This window comes from Podarcis muralis, chromosome 9 (assembly GCF_964188315.1).
Source record: "Podarcis muralis chromosome 9, rPodMur119.hap1.1, whole genome shotgun sequence".
Classification (NCBI taxonomy): Eukaryota; Metazoa; Chordata; class Lepidosauria; order Squamata; family Lacertidae; genus Podarcis; species Podarcis muralis.
In genome coordinates this window covers 42,374,252-42,394,590 of record NC_135663.1, presented here as the reverse complement: position 1 = coordinate 42,394,590, position 20,339 = coordinate 42,374,252, and the positions used below count along the sequence as shown (strand labels likewise).

Below are 20,339 nucleotides of genomic sequence, written 5' to 3'. Positions count from 1 at the left end.
TTCAATAAAGAGCTGTAAATAGACAAACCGGACTGCGTGTGTTTGTCAAAGGACGTGATAGTTTTCCCGCTGTGTCCAACTCTGCTAAGCCGTGAACTGGAGGGAGCAACAATGGCGCAGCTTTTGAAGAAGTGTGCCGGACCCGTTGTAAACTGCTGATTGACGTTCGTAAAGTAATCAGAGGTCACGGCTCATCGATCAAGCTCTGCAGATCGAATTTCGTAACATTATTTATTTCGTAACATTATTTATTTCGTAACATTAATTATTTCCTGAAAGGTTTTACCCATTTCCTTAATAAAATCACTATTTATTTAATTTGGCAACACAGAGAAACCAGGCATCGCTTCATACTGGCATTTTCACTTTGCATATGGGTAAACCTGAATTTTAAATACTGAAGACAAAACTCATTACCGAAACAAATTATTGCTCGATTACTGCTTTGTTACAAATTCCATTACATCCACCAACTTTTAGACCTGTGGTATCAATTCATGATCCATCTAGCCATTTTATTATGCTGAACACACCAAAAAGCTATATAGGTCAGGAATAGGCATGTTTGCTTTATATTTTCTTGAGAGGCGAAACTTCTTAACTGAATCTTACACTTAATCATTCCCAAATCCCAGGCTATAGCAGCTGATCCCTATTTCAATTTAAGATAAAATTCATTTTCTGGTTTGCCATACAACTTTTATTTCAGACTTGACTTAGAGATTTATAACAGGGATATATAGCTTTTCTCGCCAATCACTTCAGCAGCTTTAGTCCCTGTGGCGATTTCCATGTTTCTGAATGTGAGGAAGAAGCTGTAAAATGAGATGAAGATGTAGCAAATGCCCTCCTTCTGGAGAAGGAACGGTCATGGGGGGAGTCACTGTGCCTTTATCTATGTTGTAGGAAACCGCTATAAGGACTACTAACTTAACCATCACCTTCATGTAATTAGGTTTATTAGCAGGAAAACTGGCTTTCAAAAGCCAAAGAATTATTTGTGGAAAACATCCTTTGGTTCCAAAAATGTAAAAAACAAAACAAACCCCTTCTCATCACCACCATTGGCAGAGGGGAGTGAGATGATGCTGAAGCATTTGCAAACAGCAGGAAATGCATATGTGTAAGATGCACACTAATCCTCCTTTTCTTTAGCAAAACCATGTGAATATATCATAATCTATGCTCACCTTGGAGGGAAATGGGATTTAAAGAGATCGTTTCTGAAATCTGCATTTGATTATTGCTAGTGGGAGCCTGGGAGCCAGTTTGGTAGACACAGAATCAGGAGGGGCTATAGAATAGCAGTGGGGGAAGCAAGAACATCTCCTTCCCTAGCAAAGTCTGCAGACATCAGCAGGCATGACCATTCACTCAGCCATGATGTGCTTGCACTACATTTATCCCACCTCCATCATGACTCTGCCTCCCTCTCTATCATGCTGTGGCACTGGTAGTTTCACCCAGCATACCATCTCACTAACCAAGCTGATCACAAATGTTCAAGCTAAAGAAGTGAATTCTAATAAGAAGCTTGGAGAAACACTAGCTGTTACTACATTAAAATGCTCAGGTCATCAAAAGTTCAGATAAACAGGGATGCTTCTTCAACAGCATTGCATTTACATGAGGATGATGAGAAGGAAGAGGTAGTGAATTTGGATGAGCAGGAGTTTGCATTTCCAAGGTGGGGGTGATGTTAAATACTCATTGCTTGTACTAATTAAAGTTTCCAGAAAGCCTAGGATAATTAGCCAGATGCCATCAAGAAAACAAGGCAGTCAAATCTGATAGCCATGCCTCAGTATTCTAATGAAGGAAATAAAGGAACAATGCAGTGCAGATATAAAAACAGAGCAAACCACCTTGTATCTTTATTTTTGAGCCAGTTGCATCACATGTTATTTAGCACTTCCCTGTGCTGAACTTTATATGAAAGTGAAATGGGGCATTAATCACTGATTCACTGATGAATAAAGAGCTCCTACATTTTAATGGGCCAAGGGAAGATTTAATCTTCTTGAGCAGTTTTGCTTTGGAAAGCACTTCCCAAATAATTAATTTCAAGCAACTTATTGCATTCAACGAGTGACTTCCTGACTATCTATTGCTGCAATCCACACTCTATTTCCAGAGCATTTCACACTGAAATGAGCTTAGCAGAGGTGTGAGTCATATATTCACCTAGGACTGCTGAACCGTTTGGTGTTTCTATAATCACAAAGCACAATCTTACTGTTCTTCTTACTGTTGCATGCCACCTCAATCTCTTGAGTTGTGCGAGGTTGCAGGGCTCATGTTTCCTTTTGGAATGAGGCACAGCAGAGACTGTGGGGGTCTTTGTGATATATGGTTTATTTACGCATATATACAAACTGAGCATATGATGGAAGGGTTCACACTATTAACTTGCTGAGAGTGTCTTGTTTCTGCCATAGCCACAGCCTTGGATTCAAACAGAAGTCAAACATCACCGATTCTCTCTCCAGCTTGCTGCTTTACTTCCAGGTCACATCAATGCTCCCTTTGCTCCAACCTTTGGCTTTTTCTATTGAGGGAGACTCCCCCACACTTGCCATATCTTGCACTGAGCTCCTTAATTCCCCTTAAATAATAATAATAATAATAATAATAATAATAATAATAATAATAATAATAATTTATTATTTATACCCCGCCCATCTGGCTGGGTTTCCCCAGCCACTCTGGGCGGCTTCCAAAAGAATATTAAAATACTGTGATACATCAAACATTAAAAGCTTCCCTAAACAGGGCTGTCTTCAGATGTCTTCTAAAAGTCTGGTAGTTGTTGTTCTCTTTGACATCTGGTGGGAGGGCGTTCCACAGGGAGGGCGCCACTACCGAGAAGGCCCTCTGCCTGGTTCCCTGTAACTTGGCTTCTCGCAGTGAGGGAACCGCCAGAAGGCCCTCGGTGCTGGACCTCAGTGTCCGGGTAGAACAATGGAGGTGGAGACGCTCCTTCAGGTATACTGGACCGAGGCCGTTTAGGGCTTTAAAGGTCAGCACCAACACTTTGAATTGTGCTCGGAAACGTACTGGGAGCCAATGTAGGTCTTTCAAGACCGGTGTTATATGGTCTCGGCGGCCGTTCCCAGTCACCAGTCTGGCTGCTGCATTCTGGATTAGTTGTAGTTTCCGGGTCACCTTCAAAGGTAGCCCCACGTAGAGCGCATTGCAGTAGTCCAAGCGGGAGATAACCAGAGCATGCACCACTCTGGCGAGGCAGTCCGCGGGCAGATAGGGTCTCAGCCTACGTACCAGATGGAGCTGGTACACAGCTGCCCTGGGCACGGATTTAACCTGTGCCTCCATGGACAGCTGTGAGTCCAAAATGACTCCCAGGCTGCGCACCTGGTCCTTCAGGGGCACGGTTACCCCATTCAGGACCAGGGAATCCTCCACACCTGCCCGCCTCCTGTCCCCCAGAAACAGTACTTCTGTCTTGTCAGGATTCAATCTCAATCTGTTTGCCGCCATCCATCCTCCAACCGCCTCCAGACACTCACACAGGACCGTCACCGCCTTCACTGGTTCTGATTTGAAAGAAAGGTAGAGCTGGGTATCATCTGCATACTGATGAACACCCAGCCCAAACCCCCTGATGATCTCTCCCAGCGGCTGCATGTAGATGTTGAAAAGCATAGGGGAGAGGACAGAACCCTGAGGCACCCCACAAGTGAGAGCCCAGGGGTCTGAACGCTCATCCCCCACCACCACTTTCTGAACACGGCCCAGGAGGAAGGAGCGGAACCACTGTATGACAGTACCCCCAGCTCCCAGCCCCTCAAGACGGTCCAGAAGGATGTTATGGTCGATGGTATCAAATGCCGCTGAGAGATCCAGCAGAACTAGGAAACAGCTCTCACCTTTGTCCCTAGCCCGCCGGAGATCATCAACCAGTGCGACCAAGGCAGTTTCAGTCCCGTGATGAGGCCTGAATCCCGACTGGAAGGGATCCAAATGGTCCGCTTCTTCCAGGCGTGCCTGGAGTTGTTCAGCAACCACTCGCTCAATCACCTTGCCCAAGAATGGAAGATTTGAGACTGGGCGATAGTTGGCCATCGTGGCCGCGTCTAAAGATGGTTTTTTAAGAAGCGGTTTAATAACCGCCTCTTTCAACGGGTCTGGGAAGGTTCCCTCACGGAGGGAAGCATTCACCACCCCACGAAGCCCATCGCCCAGCCCTTCCCGGCTAGCTTTTATAAGCCAGGATGGGCAAGGATCCAGGAGACAGGTGGTTGGTTTCACTCGTCCAAGCAGCCTGTCCACATCCTCGGAGGTAACAGATTGGAATTGATCCCACGCAATTTGACTAGACAGGACTCTAGCACTCTCCCGCCCTGGCCCTGCTCCCATGGTGGCGTCTACCTCTTCCCGAATCTGAGCGACTTTATCTGCAAAAAACTTTGCAAAATCATTGCAGGAGATCATGTGGCCTGTACTGGGCCCCGATGTAGCAGGTGGTTCCGCTAAATTGCGGACCACCTGAAAAAGTCTCCTGCTGCTGTTTTCTGCAGATGCAATAGAGGCGGCGAAGAAGGCCTTCTTCGCCGTCGCTACCGCCACTTGGTAGGCTCGACACTGAGCTCTAACCTGTGTCCGGTCAGCTTCAGAATGGGTCATCCGCCACCGGCGCTCTAGCCGTCTCAACGATTGTTTCATTAAAGGCTCGTCTCAACGATTGTTTCATTAAAGGCTCGTCACCCAGGTTTATCACCTCACCAGGAGGCTAGCCTGGCTATTCCAAGAATTAGAAGCCTTGATTAAATTTTAACACTTGCTGGATCCAGAGATTTAAGGGGTCTGGTACCAGCTTAACACCTCAAATTCATAACATTGCTTGTTTTATTTTTCTACCTGGTAAGTAGAGGGGAGAGGGAGACTCTTTTCTGTTTAATTCTTTCCCACAAACATACAACACACACAGGGAATGTATATGCCCAAACTACTGCCATTGTACTAATGAGACCTCCTAAGGGTGGGGAAGCAGCGATAGTTTTTAAAGGATGCTAGCATCTGAATATCCTAGTATCTAAATATTCAAGAGATGTTGCAAGAGCTCCACCCTGCAGCTATCCTCAGAACTTTATTGGCTTTAATGGTCTTTCAAAATCTCTTAAATTAAACATTGATTTTGACAAGACTACAATGACTCCTTCAAAGACTTTAGCTGAAAATTTGGGGCGCAGTTTACTGTGAAGTCTGCCTGCGCATCCCACTGAAAAGAATGAGAGCTGCGTGGAGCTCATTTTACTGGGCCATGTGCAGAAGAACATCCTGGGGAATGGTGCCCTTGATTTGATACAAAACAGGAAACATTATTGCATCACAAGAAACACGGATAATATGTGACCAAGATGACAAATCCCCTCAATAGCTTTCTCTCTTTCCTCCTGTCAGTTCTAGTCACAAATGGATCAAAAACCAGGCAAGAAACTGAAAACCCTGTCCTTTGCTTTATAGGCTTCAGCCTGGGAAGACACAAAACTGAGTTGCAGGGGATGAAGAATATTGTACTTGCTTTCACACTAGGCATTTACTTTACATACTTAGCACTTTCACAATAGCCACACTTTGTTCACTCACTTTTTATAGTTACAGGTAGGTAGCCGTGTTGGTCTGCCATAGTCGAAACAAAATAAAAAAATTCCTTCCAGTAGCACCTTAGAGACCAACTAAGTTTGTTATTGGCATGAGCATGCACACAAAAGCTCATACCAATAACAAACTTAGTTGGTCTCTAAGGTGCTACTGGATGACCCACTTTTTATGGGTCATCTGCATCAGGCATCTTCAACTTTTTCAGGCCCAGGTCCCCCTTTTCATCCAAACATGCATTTGGGAACCCATTTCTTAATTTTATACCATTTATTTTTATGGTGGCACTGCTCCTGCTGTAGCTCAGCTTGAATCAGGCCACAACCCACCAGTTGAAGACCAGTGATCTACATGATTCCATCGAATCATTGTTTTACTGTGTTTTCTCCCCATGGTTCAGTAGCACAATTTACACAGTCATGCTCAAGAAAAGAACAATTGGAGCACCGAGTAGGAGGTGTGGTCTACTAATGGTGGTTGTGGAGGAGTCTACAATGTTTCTCCATTTGTTTTTAATTTGATGATACTGAAGTGGCATCCACATGGCCTGTTTATTGACTATCCATCTCGAATTGTTTACAGGGTGTTAGATGGTGTGGACGAACTACCCCAGAAGAATCATGATGTGTCCCACACCAGAGGTACTTCCACTCCCCTAATACTCCTTACACCCCCTTTTAATATTATTATGTCTTGGTGTGTTGGAGTGAAATTGCACTCCTAATTTTTTTAAGGAGGAGGAATTAGCTTCTTATATCCATGACTTTTTGCAGCAGAGATCCCCCACCTTCGCTGTGTAGACAGACATTCAGCATTTTAGAGAGAGAGGCGACAGCACTCTGCTCTGTGCCATGTGGACTGTACCCTTTTAATTCTGCTTCCAGCAGATGGTGGGGCAGCAGCTTCTCAGGAGCCACAAAGACTGTCTTGTAGAAGAAGCTGCTCATCACTAGTAGTGCTAGACAAGATACCTTCAGGGAAAATAATCTCCCAGACATTGCTAATGTCACAATTGAAGAAGCAATCTGGCTATTTCTGACTCAGCCAGAACAATCCATTAAGCATCCATTAAAGCATCAGTAGGAAAATATGTTTCCCCCCCTTTAAATAAAAGAATCCATAAATACATTGCCCAAGGACAGGACTAAAATGAGTTTTGCTTGTTATTAGATTTTACTTTGATTAAAATAATGTCGCATCTATAGAAAGAGTAAATACGATGCATGGTATACCTTTGACTTCAAAAGCACTCAGTTTGAACTCATGCAACATCAACTATAGTCATGTGAATGAGGGAGCCCCAGATATTAGTGCTAAATGATGCCAGGGAAATGCCATAGACTACTGCAGGCATGTGAGTTTACCATAGGCATCTAATTGGCCTTGGAGGTACTGTATATGGGATGCTGGACTAAACAGGTCTTAGAAACCTATCAAGTCTAGGTTAGATAAGGCTCTTCTCAGGCAGTGACAGCAGAGCAGCGCCATGCAGCCAGTGGAGAACTGGTCTATTAGGGCAAATGGGAAACTGCCCACCAACTTCAATGTGTTCTCAGCCAGGCCCCACCTGCCTACCTGCATACAACAGTCCAGGACGTGACACTGCCTGCCAAATTCTTTATCCTTAGTTTCAGCGTTTCCCTTGTAGAACTCAGCAGAGAGGAAGATGAGGGCAAAACTAGAATTAGTTAGCTTTCCACAGAAGTAGGCTCTGGTCCTACCTACTGTTGGTCTCTGCCTCCCACCTACCAGTCCCAATGGGCATCAGCAACCACTGCATGGAGCCACCTCCCAACAGTGGCATTACTGCCACTTACTGGGACAGGACGGCTGCAAGATTGGGGTAGTGCAGGTGCACTGGCACAGCCAATCCTGCACTCCCACTAGTGCACCCAAGCAACAATGACCTCACCACCTACACCATCCCCCAAAGTATCAGGGGGACAAATGCCAAGAGGCCAATACCACAGACCCATCCCACCTTGGTAACTGCCCTGTAGACCTTCTTATTCCCTTAGCTTGTATGAAAGTTTTTTCATGGCAGGAATGATGACATCATTCGGCAAAGCGTCACGGTAATTGCTCTGACACTCCTTGCTCCGGCAAGGGAATGAGGTGATAATTGGGCTTTCAGTTTTTGCTATTGATTGTGACAGAGTATCAGTGGAAGTCAGAGCAAGTCAGAAATCATCAAGAAAAGGGTGGCTATTTCTTTCCCTGAATGTGTTTCTTACATCATGCTCACAGCTGAAAAGGTAACACTTCTTTGCAAGATCATTTACATTTCTAATTAAGAGCTAAAGGTTTCACATCCGCTGAAGATCTTTTATTGAACTTCAGTATGTTTTACACATTGAACCTAGGCAGTTTGAAGCAACCACCACTGAGTTCAATGCCACTTTCCCTCAGGAAAGTGTGCATAGGATCGCAGCCATGCCACATGTCTGATCAGAGATGTGAACCCAGACAAAGTCCAACGTGCTGGATGTGATGCTGTGTCCCATGCCGACATTTTGGACTTGCACCTTGGAGATATGGCTATGGACTTCCTTGGGATGTGGCTATAGGGGCTGCCATAATGAGCTCCAGTACTTCAGAATTCATGACTACACCACTGACTAGAACTATGCTCTTTCGGTTCTTTGATCTCCATCCAGAATTCTGCTGTCAAGGTAATTCACTACCTCCTGCCTCACTCGGACTTGGGCTCTGTACACACCATCAATTTAATGCTCATTAATCCTCCCAAGGAATCTTGGCAACTATGGTTTGATAAGGATGCTGGGAGTTGTAGCTTTCTGAGGGATAAGTTCCAAAGATCCTTTGAGGGACATAATATGCTTTACACGTATGGTGTGTATGTAGCTTAATGCTTCTGCAGGTATGGCTGAGAGAGACTCAGCCTGAAATCTTGGAGACTGGCTTCCGGTCAGGGCAGACAATATTGAGTAAGGTAGGCTAATGGTCTGACAAATATAAAGCAGCTTCCTATGTTCCTATATTCTTGGCAGATCTAGTAAGTCACAGAGTGAGCAGCACAAGAGTGTAAGCTGACCCACTACCATGAGATCTGAAGACCCCCCCCCCCGATCCTGTTTGGGACTGCCACAAATCTCTGCTGCCTTTGACCCAAACTGGTACTGAGGAGTCACAAATGAAAGTGCAGTTGTTAACTATGGAGGACATTCTCTGTCACATTAATGTTATCATGACCTATCATTCAAAGTTAACGTAGAGTATGACTTTGATCAGGATTCCTGCTTGCATTCTCCTAGGCCCCCAACGTTGGAACTTGCACACAATGCAGTTTCTTTAGTTCAGCTTGTCCTGCTGACTGATCCATAAAGTTTGCATGAGTCAACCTTTTCTCTTGCTGCGTTATTACCACCAGCCAGGACTGAGGGAGGTATGGGAGCTATTCTGGAAGCCAGAGAAGCACTAACAGCTGGGGGGAGGGATCCATCTGGGATTCAAACATAAGGCAGGCATGCAAGCCTGCTGCTTTCAAATGCTCCTTGTTGACATTCCCGCTAATATATGCACCACTAATGAAAGGTAGATTCTTCTCAAAGGCAAGCAAAGCACTTTGTTTTGAAATGCTTTCATCAAATGCATTCTAAATTTCTGCTAATATTCATTTAAAAGAAATACTTAAAAGCAAGAGATTGTTGGAATTGGAAAGGCCAGTCACCTCCTGAACACTGAATATGTCTAGCCTCATTTTATGTTCTAAACATCTGGGCAGCTACCTGGGAATAAATGAAATATTTCTGTTATATTATGAATATGTCAAATGTACCACATTCAAGATGTACACAAGATGTCTTGGAGGAGAAAGTCACACACAAAAAAGAATAAGTAGGGATCATGCTAAAACTGACTAATTATGCAGAGCGAACTCTGAAAAAATGTGGAGGATCTAAGGGCTTGTGCACACCAGAGCAGAATGTGAATTTGCACCCGCCTGTCTCCCAGTTAATTAAGGGGTGGTCACAGGCTGTCTATCCCAGTGTTGTCTTCAATCTTTCCCCATTTAAATGTGGTGTTTATCAATGCCTGGAAAGGCTGAATTGGGGGGGGGGGGCTCATATTTAAGGTATGAGACGACACTCTAATGGGATCCACATTTTGTACTGGTGTGAACTATGAACTCTGGAAAGCGTAACTAAGTGAACCACAGTAAGATTGCCTTGCCTACTTTTGGATGCCATGGCACAAATAAATACTGAGGAGGAAATCAGGAGAACAGTATATTAAAATCAGAATCTTCAATGCATATTTATGTGCATGATTTTATAGTGCTGTACTAATTTACTGCTTATGTGTATTATATTGTTACCTGTCCCAGGTTCATATATTTATTTGCCTGCCCTTCACCATAATGTCTACAAGGTGAGTGACAATAATTTTAGGAGGAGGGGGGTTAGAAATCAAAATAATCAGATAATAAAATAAAATAAAATATTCTAATGCTCAGACTGAGTATTAGCATTTGCTAAGACATCATGATATACTCAAACACGGAGGTGATATATATCCCACCAAAATCAATGGCAGAACCCATAAATGAAAACTTGCAAGACACTTGAGGGGTTAAACTTTTACCACTGTGACTAAGGTAAGTGGAAATGTTCTCATTTCCCGGGCTGAATTCTTGCAGTAAGAAGAATAAAGTGTTACACATTCATTGCCTTAGGCTAGCCTAAGTCAGTTTAAAACCTTAACAAAAATCTTCAAAATGTAATAAAATGGTAGTGGTATCCAGCTATCGAACTTTAAATATAACTTTTTTTATTTAAAAAAAATCTATTTTTTAATTTTAATAGGTCTCATAGTGAGAAATTGGTTCAGAAAGCCAGCATTGATCTGTAGTTTAAAAGTTCATAACTGCTACACAATTAATACATGCATTGTATAGGTGGATGTAAGCTCTAGGACATAACAATGCTATGGGGTTTTGTGGAGTGGAAATTATAGTTTAATATCTCAGCTCTGGGAAGAAAACATAAGCTCCTATTTCCAACTAACTTCCTTAGCATTTGTAGTGTGGTGCTTGCTATGGCAAAATGACTGCTTAGAAAAATTAAAGGACTATCTGCTCAAGCAGCCATTTTGCAGATTTTTAATGTCAGATGTACCCAAACAGAAAACAATTGCAACACAGCTATGTGAAAGAACAAACATCAGTTTATATTAAAAAAAGTATCATTCATGCAAACTTTTCACCATTTGCATTCTTTCTGTGTTCCCAAAGGATGATTCCCCAAAGCAAGGATACTTTTTTTAAAATGGATTTCCTGAAAAATAATTCTGATTTATAAAGTGGCATTCAGTCACCTTTTTAAAAGCATTGTAAAGTGTATACAAGCCATCAGGGAAATGAGAATAGGGATGTTAAGCCTTTGTAAGGAAAGCTATGAATTATTGCTGGCATAATAACTACTATGCGTGCCTGTGAAAGTCAATAAATTTTATATTAAAATCTGCATAATATGTCTAAGAACTGAAAGTGTATATGGGCAGGGGAGGGGAGACAACGTTCACAGATTTCATTTTTACAAAGGTGGAGCCGCAAATTATTATTATTTTGCATTGGATAAATCATCACTATCTGTTTATTTGTATGCCACTTTCCCCATCTCCCGCCTAGGGTAGTGAAAACATTCTCATTCAGGCTCTCACTAAGAGGGTCCTTTTGACCGCCATTGTCATGGGTTCCTATCCCACATGGCAGCCAGCAAATAACCCTCAATCTGCAATTTCACGGAGACATCCCAGACAGGTCACATGGCTTTGGGGGTTCAAAGTCCCCAAAGAAAGTAACATCTCTGAGAGACTGGACCTGAGTTTAGCTACAATACAATAAACTGCCATGCATTTATTATTACAGTGGTACCTCTAGTTACAAACTTAATTCGTTCTGGAGGTCCGTTCTTAACCTGAAATTGTTCTTAACTAGAGGTGTGCTTCTGCTAATGGGGCCTCTTGCTGCCGCTACACTACTAGCACATAATTTCTGTTCTCATCCTGGGGCAAAGTTCCCAACTCGAGGTAACTCTTCCAAGTTAGCGGAGTTTGTAACCTGAAGCGTTTGTAACCTGAGGCGTTTGTAACTCGAAGTACCACTGCATTTTTATTTATTAAATTTGTTAGTCGCTTTCTCTTGCCCAAGGCAACCCAACACAGTTTACAACCATTCAGTCCAGGTTAAATTGACCAGTTATTCATAGTCGCTCCCCACAAAAAATGAGAGTTTGAGTCTTCAAAAATGAGGACGCTTATTTGCATGTTTGTGTGCAAACTCAGAAATAATTGAAATAATTTAAATAGAGATATAATACATCTCACCATAGAGGGGAAGTGGCCAGAAGCTGCTGTTGAAAGGCAACTTCAAGGCTCCTGCACGCTCTTTTTTGGTTCTTCATCTTTAAACCAGGCTTGGACTGTACAGCACTCCAATAGAGGACACTGTAAAGCAAGTCACATGGCCTGTCTAAGAAGCAAGCATTTCTAAAGCATATATTTAAATCATATTTTATTACTTTGTACATGGGCTTACCCAGTGGTTTTCCATCTAGGCATTACCCAGACAAAGACCTGCTTCACTTCAGCAGGGCTGCCACTTCATATCTTCAGACCCGTATCTCAAACAGCTATGGTACAAGGTACTTACAAGCAATGTTCCAGGGCCCATTTGGGTCATGGTCAACTTGTCATACAAACAGAATTATGCTTTCTCTACAAAGGCTTTTCTATTCTTAACAAATGCTCCAAAAACTCCTGCTAGTATAGAAAGTGGAAGTCAGATTATGAATGAAAACACAAAGGTAAAAGCATACAACACCGGTTCTGGTCCAACTGCACTGCCTGCTGGTTAGTTTCCAGATGCCATTCAAAAAGCTGTTTTTACCCATTAAAGCCAAATGCGGCTTGGGAGCCCAATACCTAAAAGACTGACTCATCCTGTAGAAACCTGCTGGGACACTGGGTTTGTCATCTGAGGCCCTTCTCTGTGTCCCACCTCTTAAAGAAGCACAAAGAGTGGCGACCAAAGAATGGACCTTCTCTGTTAAAAGCCTCCTGTCTTTGGAACTCTCTCCCAGGGAAGCATGCCTGGCACCAACCATACTATCATTTCAACACCAGGTTAAATACATTTTTATTGTCCTGGGCATCTGGGCATGATTTTGTTACCGTTACTCTTGATATCATGCATCACTTAATACGCTTTTATTACATTTCATTGTATTATACACATTGTAAATTGCTATGAGCCTTTCTTATATATAAAGCGATAGGCAAGTCTAATAAATCATCTCAAATCATTCACAGAATCAGATGTAGGTTCAAAACATCCCTCTGCATTGGAGGGAATGGAAAAGCCCCTTGATATGGTGGCTCCATTTGCTCAGAGTGCATGTCCACTAGGCTTTGGGCCAGGGACGTTGTGTGGAATTATGGCCCACCGAACCATGGAATATATTTTCTACTCTATGCTGCTGAGGATCATAGCTTACACTCGTTTCCAGGGCATAAGAGTAACCCTCCGATCTAGCCTTCCTTTTCATATGTGCCTAAAAATAATTAGTAATAGATAGGGATATAATTTAAAATCTGCCTTAAGGGATACTACTTTTGACATATATTCTTGAGATACATTTTCAGAAATAATATTCTAACCACCAGGGATCGTCATATAAAACCTTTAATGTGATTAAAGTGGGCCAGCATCCATAGTCATCTAGAGCTGGTGGGGAAGAGATTATATTATTGTGGTTTTTTAAAAAAATAAAATGGGAAAAGAGGAATCTAAGACAATGCTAAGAAAAGGTTTTTTTATTTATTTTAAAAAGCTGCAGAGTGCTGCTAGATCAGAAGCTACGCAAAGGATGCTTAATGTTCTAAGAATATGGGAGTTAAATTATAGGAAATGCAAAGGAAGCTACAGCAAAAGGTACACCACTCAGTTTGAAAAGGATGTGGTCCTATCTGTCAGCAAGGAGATTGCTGCAGCATAGAGTGCAGACCCACCTCAAGTAGCAGTGGAGATTTTATTACTATATTCTCCCATAAACTATTTTATATGCATGGTAACACACTGCAAGGCACGCATTCATCAGCCAGCAAGCTCTCACGTTGAATACAGACACTCTTGTAAAGGGGCATTGCAAACTTGAAATAAGATTAGTTTATAAGCATTTTCAAGGTCTATGCCTTTCCATGCTGATTTGGCTAGTATTATATGGTAAATCACATTTCCCTACCTTTTCTCCGCTGGACGGTATGAAAGGTGGGGGGAAATCAATTGGTAATAAAACTAAATTTGCTGTGACTAGGCCAAAGTAAACAAGGGGGCAGGAGGCACAGAGGAGAGGAATGGATTTAAAGCAGAAGCCTATAAAAACGCTGGTTTTTGAAAAGGACCCCAAAAAAAAAACACCGCTACACCATTGTCAGCCAGTAGCAAGCCAGGACTCTCTTTAGACCAGCTTCCTTCAATTACATTGCATTATCAAACTACATAATGCCACAATAAGGAAGCATTTAGATAACAGGAATATGGGATTCTCTGGAAATTGCATGATATTACATGCGGCTCCCACAAAACCACTAAGGAATTAAAGTTTATAGCCTTGGGATTAAACAGTAAAAGTAAAAACAGAAAACAGAAACAAACCACAGATCTGTTGCTTGGTAGCACCACCAAGAATAATGACTATACATAGCTCCTGATGATCCCAGCAAAAATCTCCTATAAGGAGCTGCCAATTAACTGCAAGAAAAGCCTTCATTGGCATCAACAGGAACTTCCTGAGATTAATGTCACATCAAGTTTGGTCCTTAGAATACTAAGTATTCAAAGTGTCTGTTGGCTCCTCACGAGGCCTGCACTATACATACACCAGAATGAGGTGAAACAGTCCTGAGACAGTGCAAAAGTCTGACAGTGTCACTTCAGACTATGGATGGGCAATCATATTTTTGAATGTCCCCACCTATGTCAAAAATTGTCTGCAAATAAGAAAACGAGCACAGCAGGCAAAGAGCTCATCTAGAAATTCACTCCCCAATGTGCCACCTTTTAGTATATAGAAGAATCATGTTTGGAATAGAACTGTGGGCCACCTGTGGAACCCACACCTCCCACATGGGGCCACCTGGGGCCCTACCTCCTATATTAGTGTTAGGTATGCACACCATTGAACCTAGGGCTTGCCGATCAGAAGGTCAGTGGTTCAAATCCCCGCGACGGGGTGAGCTCCCGTTGCTCAGTCCCAGCTCCTCCCAACCAAGCAGTTCGAAAGCACGTCAGAGTGCAATTACATAAATAGGTATCGCTCTGGCAGGAAGATAAACGGCGTTTCCGTGCACTGCTCTGGTTTCGCCAGAAGCGGCTTAGTCATGCTGGCCACATAACCTGGAAAAGCTGTCTGCGGACAAATGTCGTCTCCCTCAGCCAGTAAAGTGAGATGAGCGCCACAGCCCCAGAGTCGTTCGCGACTGGACTTAACTGTCAGGGGTCCTTTACCTTTTATGCACACCTGCAAGGGAAAGACTACTAATTCACTCTCCATATTACAACATTCGATACCCATGGAAAGTCTACATGTCAAGGAGTTCCCTTGAAGATGCCCATGCATAACACCTGTACTTTGGGAGTAGGCACATGGCCCTGCAGCCTTGTTCTGTGTATGGGTCTCCTTCACAGGAGCAAACTACGATTTAGCAGAATAAGCTTATGCAGAAGAAAAGCTTGAGATTGGTCATATTCTGACAGCAACTTTGAGTGGAAAGGTGCCCCAGCACATTTGTCAATCGCACTAAAGACTGGAAAGATGGAGCAGAAAAAAGTGGGGCTGTAAAGAAACTATAGGCATGGCAGATCAGATTATGATCCATGTAATGTAAGATTTTGCAATTACTGTAAAGTTGGGCAGCCTTTTCATTAGGAATGCAAGTACAGTGGTACCTCGCAAGACGAATGCCTCGCAAGACAAAAAACTCGCTAGACGAAAGGGTTTTTTGTTTTTTGAGCTGCTTCGCAAGACGATTTTCCCTATGGGCTTGCTTCGCAAGACGGAAACGTCTTGCAAGTTTGTTTCCTTTTTCTTAACACCGTTAATACAGTTGCGACTTGACTTCGAGGAGCAACTCATAGAACGCGGTGTGGTAGCCTTTTTTTGAGGTTTTTAAAGACTTTGGTGATTTTTGAAGCTTTTCCAAAACTTTCCCGACACCGTGCTTCGCAATACGAAAAAAATCGCAAGACGACAAAACTCGCGGAACGAATTAATTTCGTCTTGCGAGGCACCACTGTAAGCTGCCTTACTCTAAATCAGACCATTGGGCCATTTATCCCAGTATTTTTAATACAGTGGCTTTCCAGGGTTTCAGACAGTTCCTTGCCCTAGCACCTTTGAACTGCTGAACTATCAGCAAAAATTACAGTTGCTGTGTACCTGGGCAGAGGAGAAGAGAGTCTACTTGCGCAAAAGTTTCCATGAAAATGTTCTTCAGAAAGAGAGTTGGAATCTTACACATGAAGAGATTTTATGGAATGAAGAGCAGTGGTTGTCCTGTTTGCTGTGGCCTTCACCCTAGTTCAAAGTTGTGTAATTGCATTTTTGGAAGGTGGGATGATCCGGCAAGTGCAAGAAGGCTTTCCATCTGTCAGCAAGAAAGTGGCTTGTCCTCACGAATCTTTGCTTTCCATAGTCAACAATGTGACCCAGCCGTACACACAGTTCTCTGGATCACAGACTGATTTTAATGAGATGATTCCGGGTAATTGGTTTGTGGGACTCCGGGCCAAGGAGGCAAAGCGAAATTCTACTTCCATAGATGCAGAAGCAGAATCCACTTACTGACCTGTCAGTCTTCAGAAATGTCAGTACTCTGCATGCTGATATACCATCAGATAAAGCTGGCACTGCTATATGATCTTTCCATTTTAAAAAGACACTCACAAATAATGAGCAGGAGATGTCCAACCATAAATATCGCAGGCAACTTTTAAAATGAAATTATTGATTAAACAACATCCATCTTCATGTTCATTTCCATTAACTGTCAGCATGGGGCTCCTGAAACATAACTTCTTGTTTCCTTAATATGATTTGGGAAAGGAAAAAATTAACACATTCACTCTCTCAAAACAATTTAATTTTGTACTCTGTATAGCTTGTAGCAAACAGCTATTAGGCGTTCTTGAGATAATGAATCACAATATGATACATGTCTGTTTACTAGGACGTTGTCAGCCCTGTCTCCTTAACATTCCTTATCATCATTCAGTTGAAAAATCCCAGCACACCAGTTTCTTAGCACTGAATGGTTAAGTGGATTCCACACTCTTTTCTGCTGCATATTCATTTCATAAATGTCACTGCACCCACTGAAGTTTCTGAGATGAAAAAAAGAGGGAGAAATGAATGGAGATGAATTGTTTAATGGGTTACTTCAACTGTCCACAATTTATAACTTCTTGTGATCCTTGCTGTGAAAAAGACTGAAATACCTGCTTGAACAGTAGTATCTTCAGCTTCTAGTACCATGGTCAGCTCCAGCTACAGTCACATAAATGAAGGAAAACAGACTTAATTTTTAATTCATCATGAGGATTATATTTGGTAAAAAAAAAAACCCTGACTTTTCACTGCATATCCCACCTTTCTACAGAATATTCAAGATGGTGTACATTAACTTTAATTGTGAACTGCCCTAGAATCCATTTTTTGTGGACAATATTTGAACGTTTTAAATAAGTATATAAACATATAAAAGAAACAACACAAAATACAACTGCACAATAACAATTGCACTCATCTAATAAAACAGATGAAAAACAGCTATAAAGGCAATTGTGCTGTAACATCAACTTAACAGCAATAAACTGGAAAAGCTGGCTGAAATTTACCTAAACCTGTTGTATCCTTCCTAGGAAGCTCATCAGCTCTATCCAACCCTGCACCCCGCCGCTCCTGTGAATGAATTCACTGGCTGTACTAATCAATCTTATCTTCACCCAGCAGAAAAAGATTATTCAGTAATGATCCATTTTGAATATTCTGCATTACTGAGAAAAACAACTGCTTGTTTTGTGATGCATTTCTTGTTTGCTTCTGTATTTAAAATCTCAAGGGCTTTTAACTCTCACCTGATGGTGTTCTTTGGAGCTAGGCTACATCTGACACTAAACTCTGATTATTGCTGTTTTCTTCTGGGAAGGTCATTCAGCATCAGGATGATGCATACAGCTCCTCTGGATTCAGGAGTCAGACTCTGGTACCTCCTGATCCCCCAAACCAGAGTCAGCCTAGAGAGGTAGTCAAAGTGGTGGTCCACAGACCAGTCAGTGCCTGTCCACAAGCCACTGGTTTTCACTCCCCAGTGACTCCACTACAGCCCATTGACTTTTGGGACCATATATGGTACTGGTTCCTGGCACACTGGGGGGGGGGGGTGCCAGTCCACCTCATCAGAGAGCTTGAGAAAAACTGGCCTATGGAATCAAAGTGCTACTTATTCTTTTCTTTCCAAGGAACTGAGCATCTGGATGTTAGAGCAGGTTAGATAATCTAAAGAAGTAGGGAGAGTGGGAGCATAAGCAACCTGAGTTTTTTCTCACCACACTTTCAGGTCTTATCTAAAGAGGAAGGTGTATTCACTGAACACAAATATAGACACATCTTCTTGGATATGACTTGAAAGTGCAGGGAAAGGATGCTTCTCATACTTCCTTTCCCATTACTCTTCTGGAACTTCTATAGTAATGATTTACTATACCTCGCTGCATTTTGGGTTTATGGACCACAATAAAGCCATGTGTACAAAGCAGCTATAAAAGGATAAGAACTACTGACAGAGCGAATAATCTCATAGGTTGGATCCAGATGGAAGACATGGTTAGAGCAGAGCGTTAAGTTACTCCCTCTAGTTGAGCATACTTAAGTTTGCATCCAACCCTATAAATTCAATATTCTGAACATAAGATGAACCTGTTGGATCAGGCCAATGGCCCATCTAGTCCAACACCCTGTTCTCAGAGTGGCCAATCAGATACCTATGGCAAGGACGATCAAAGCACAAGAGCACTTCCCTGCCATGCTGCAACCGTGATTTCCAGCAACTAGTATTCGGAAGCATTACTGCCTCTGACCATGGAGGCAGAGCATAGCCATAATGGTTTGTAGCCTTAGATGGGTATAAATGAGACCATTTGTATCTCTTGGCCTAATAAATACAGGATAGTGAAATTTCCTTCTGATGGGTGACAATTAATTGTGATGGGTTTGAAAATGTTTGTCTGCCAATTAGCTCAGGCATCACAGACTTGCACGGATAAACAACAGCAATATTTGTTTAACCGAATATATTGATTGCCTTATCTGGCAACAAAAGGAAGAGTGTTAATGATGTCAGCAGAGAACAGAAGAGAAAGAGCTTGGTTTCAAATGGAATTTGTATTGAAGAAAGTAAGATTTCAGGGTGACATATTAAACTTAATTTAAACTGCAACGAAATCCCAGGATGAGGAATCTGGCAAGGCAATTTGTTCTGCAAAACCTTTTCATCATCGGGGGAAATGGATCGGTTTTATTAGGCTTCTCTCAGATTCCCACCAACATTGACTACAGTTGGGCAGAAAAAAAGGAGATCTATTGACTCACAATTAATGCACTTTGAATCAACATAGCATAAATTATCACCACCACCACCACAATGTATGTATCTACACCAACGGTAGCCAGCATAGTGCCGTCCACATGTTATCAGCTTCCAGCTTCCATCAACCCCAACCAGCATGACCAATAGTCAGGAATGATGGGAGTTGGAGTCAAAGAACATCTGGAGGGCACCACATTGGTGAGCCTTGTTCTATACAATGTATTCCATAGGCATACATTCCTGCCACATTAGAGAAAGGGGGTGAGGAGGTTAGCATAAATATATATATATGTTATCCTCATAAGCACCAGACTGCCAAGCACTCTCAGTTCAATTCACTTTCAACTGAGAAATTCATCTGATCAATCCCTGACAGCTGTTGTTCATGTCTCAGCTCAGAGAGAGAGAGCAGGAGAGAGACAGAGAAATAATGGCACTCTTATTAATGCGCATATCATCTTGCCTATGGGAATATCAATATGCATAAAGTTTCAAAGTGATACTTGAGCTGTTTGCCACTTACCTCCTGTGGCTGACATTAGTGCTACAAGAAAATATCATCCCTAGAAAAGAGGCTAGTGATCTGAAGAAGGTAACAGAGACCCAACGGGCCCACTTTGAGAGTAGGCTTTCGGTGCTGCCATGAATCTTCCTGCAGGAGGATTCTTGCACTTGCTTTTGACATTGTCATGTAAGGTAATTGTCTTAGAAGTATGCTGGTGTGAAAACTGACATGGATTCAGTTATTTCCTATTATCAGTGGCAGGGAACTGATCACTTGAACCTTTTTGCACAGCATGGAAACCACAATGATCAGCTGGTGGGTCTTCAGTGCACAGAGCCTCACAAGCCACAATGGTCAGCTTGTGATCACTGAAGCTTCTGTGCACTGGTATCCCTTGCTATCAGCTGCCCACTGGCCGGATCCAGTTCTCCAACACACAGACACACACACATACTTTGGGCGCAATATTTCAGAAAAGTGGCACACAGTCACACCTCGGGTTGAATATGCTTCATGTTGAACGCGTTCGAGTTGTGCTCCGCGGCAA

General features: G+C 42.5%; 1 long non-coding RNA gene across 4 annotated transcripts in view; it reads right to left on the bottom strand.

The window, feature by feature from the left end:
• The window catches only part of LOC114604365 (uncharacterized), a 117,893-nt gene that overhangs the window by 12,175 nt on the left and 85,379 nt on the right, over positions 1-20,339 (bottom strand). For 2 of the 4 annotated variants that reach the window (XR_013394203.1, XR_003708290.2), the window contains exons 5-6: positions 17,138-17,186; positions 16,768-17,023 (exon numbers count right to left, since the gene is read on the bottom strand). The exons of 1 other annotated variant lie outside the window; for it this stretch is intronic. This is a non-coding gene — a long non-coding RNA (uncharacterized LOC114604365). Of the gene's footprint in view, positions 1-16,767; positions 17,024-17,137; positions 17,187-20,339 lie in introns of those variants that run through there. One more of the 4 variants, XR_003708292.2, reaches the window with a different exon arrangement.